This window comes from Tiliqua scincoides, chromosome 6 (genome assembly GCF_035046505.1).
Source record: "Tiliqua scincoides isolate rTilSci1 chromosome 6, rTilSci1.hap2, whole genome shotgun sequence".
NCBI lineage: Eukaryota > Metazoa > Chordata > Lepidosauria > Squamata > Scincidae > Tiliqua > Tiliqua scincoides.
In genome coordinates, this window is record NC_089826.1 from 17,504,233 (window position 1) to 17,507,505 (window position 3,273).

General features: G+C 47.3%; 1 pseudogene; it reads left to right on the forward strand.

Moving 5' to 3' along the window:
- Positions 1-462: 462 nt before the first annotated feature.
- LOC136656549 (5S ribosomal RNA) lies at positions 463-581 on the forward strand (annotated as a pseudogene).
- The last annotated feature ends 2,692 nt before the right edge of the window (positions 582-3,273 follow it).

The following is a 3,273-nucleotide window of genomic DNA, read 5'->3' on the forward strand; positions in this document are numbered from 1 at the left end:
AGCTCAGCTCCCTCCCTCCACCACACCCTCTAGATACTAAACTAGTTGATATCAAGATGTGGAGAGCAGAGCCTTTAATGCACTACCTGGGGCAGTGATGTCAAGTGACATCAATTCCGGGTTCTCCCCAGAGTATGAGAAGAAGGGATTCAATTCAGAACATCACACATTTTAAGGTCAAAACCCACATCTTAAATTGAGTCTGCAAACTCAATGCAGAGATGGTGGACTGGATTAACATGCTCTCTTGGCCTGTCCACAGGCAGACTATCTCATTCTGTGCTAGCTGGAACTTATTCTGTGTCATGACATATAGAATGAGATAGTCATGCCAGTGGGGAAGGGTGCCAACCGGGATAGGGAGTGAAGTCAGGTGCCAGGGGAATTCTTGTTGGTGGCAAGAATATGCCTGGTTGAGCCCAGGCATGGCTGGGAGCCCAGGTCTACCTACCTGGAACAGGTGGTTACAGAACTGTTACCCTGCACATGCCCGATCTCATCTGATCTTGGAAGCTAAGCAGGGTCAGGCCTGGTTAGTACTTGGATGGGAGACTGCCTGGGAATACCAGGTGCTGTAGGCTTATACCATAGTCTTTCAAGACTGAAGGTTGCCAACCAGAGGGCAGTTGGAATGTGATCCCAGGTCTACCTGGCAGGTACATCTGCACCCCATGTTCGAGCAGGAACCCAGGTTTACCTACCCAGCAAACCTCAGCCATGGAGGTCAAAGTTTAACTGGGAGCCCAGGTCTTCCCACCTGGAAGAGTCCATTCCAGAGGGCAGAATCAGAATGGAAGCCCAGGTCTACCTGGCAGGTAGATCTGGGGTCCATGTCCAGGTGGTAGCCCAGGTTTACCCACCTAGCAAACTTTAGCCGCAGACACCAAAGTTTAACTGGGAACCTAGGTCTACCCATGTGGAAGAGAACATAAGAACTTAAGAACAGCCCCACTGGATCAGGCCATAGGCCCATCTAGTCCAGCTTCCTGTATCTCACAGCGGCCCACCACATGCCCCAGGGAGCACACCAGATAACAAGAGACCTCATCCTGGTGCCCTCCCTTGTATCTGGCCTTCTGACATAGCCCATTTCTAAAATCAGGAGGTTGGAATGGAAGCTATTCAGAAGATAGCTTTGGGTTCCAAATGTGAGCGGGAACAAACCTCAGCCATGGAGGCCAAAGTTCAACGGAGCCCAGGTCTTCTTGCGTGGTTGACCTGGGCTCTGGAGTTTGTATTGGGAGGCTCATCCCCCTCCCAACACAAACACTGAATCTGCCCCTGACTGAGGGAGATATTCAGAAGAGGCTTCTTAACAAGCCTATTTGTCGAGACACCTGAGCACTTCGAAATTTGTTACTCTACGACTCCCTGTTCCATGTGCAACATATACCATTGTTGACATATATATACCATGTGCAACATATACCAGGCAGAAGAATAAAATGTTTCATCTACTCTTTTGCAATCATATTCCAGTTTGTAACGAACTGAACAGCATGAATAACAGAGGGCATAAAACATTCATACTCCTTGTGATTCATTCACAAACAGATTAATTCTGATGATTTGATTGCCTTTTACTTTTCCATGAAGAATGGTTTTAATAAGAGCCACAAGGGCTATGACTACCAAAGCCAGAAAACAACAGGGGAGATGGGTCATTATCACCTCATGATCACCTGCTGTGTGAACAGGCTGCTAGCATGGCAATCCAAATGCACTCACAAAGCCCGTCACTGTGCCAAGCACCTTACAAACACAACCATAACCAATCCATATAATCTGTTATCAATATGTCCATGAAGAACCCCCAGAACCTCACACAGTGAGGCCCAATACTACCTATAATGTCTTCTGGTGACAGAATGGGAGAGGTAATAACACTTGGTAATGATATTTATTTTTAATTTTTTTACTGCACCTGGATTTTTGTATGCAGCTTTCCACAGCCTAAGAGGCCTTCAAGGTGGTTCTCATTTGGATAAAAACAATTCAGGCCTGGCCTCTTGATGATGTGGACCATAGGTCCTTCGTCAAACTGGGGTGGTGAAGAAATGGTGAGCCTTGCACACCACATCTTCCTGCTGCTCCTGCCAGCCTATTGCCAATGGAGGTGGTGGCGTAGCTGGAGGGGGTGGAGCACTCAGCCCGGCAGGGAGGTGGGCGAGCGGCCCCTTCCTTCAGAGCCGTTCCCGGCCGGGGGGGGAAGAGCCGTATGTTTCCCAGATTCACCAGAGCGAAGGGTCACTGCAGACACCATATCTTACCGCCTCACAATATTTTCTGCATTTCCACTTACATTTAGGATTAAACCCTGTAATAAGAGGTTTGTTTTTGTTTTCATTGTCTGGTAACTCAGTCCTGTTTCACCCCCCTCCCCATATCACCCTCATTGTGGAGTAAGTATGGTGTGGAACTCTGATTAGAAGTTTGCAAAGAACTAAGGGGGGAAAAACATTTTTTTCTCTTAAAATTCCCTGGCTGACTCAACCAAAAACATTAATGCATCACTGCCCCTCTTATAAGCGAAATATCACTGCCTAGTGACTGATTTAAATGGCATTTTGTGACCTTTCCCAGACTCAAAGTCTGGAGAAAAAGAAATACCTGCCATTTTAGTAGGAAGCTTTCTTAAGACCAAACTACACATTACACAGGAGATCTGTGATTGATCTTTCTTTTTTGGTGTTGTTTTCACAACAAAGTGTAGCTTCAGGGGGCTGCCAGTTTGATTGGGGCAGGGGAGGGGGCATTTCACCTGTTTGTGCCATTTTTCGTGATCAAAATTGCTCCTTCCCACAGGGACAGTTTGGCATGACAAGGGGAAAAAATGCAGGAACTTGACTTTTCCTTCTCTCACATATCATGCAGTTTGACCCTTACTGGCAGGGTCCATCACCTCCACACACTCTCTGGACTCGAAAAAGAAGAGGAAGTGTGGAAATGAGGAGAGTGATAAGCTAGCTCTTCTCCACACTTCCTCTTCCACTGTGTCTCCCTTTTCTTTTTCCAATCCAAAGAGTGGAAGGAGCAGAATCTGGATCATCACCAGGTAATGAAAGCACCAGGCCACCTCAGGTGTTGGCCGGCACATGCCATTGCTGTCAGATTTTCCCCCATCAGCCTCCCTGCCCCCATTACACCCCTTCTGCTCTCACCCACCTCATCTCAGGAGGTCTTTGGTCTGTCCTGCTTACATGCAATGGTTTTATTCTTGCCAAAAGTTCCTCTGTGACTTTGACCAGGTACCAAAGAACTATGCAACTTGTT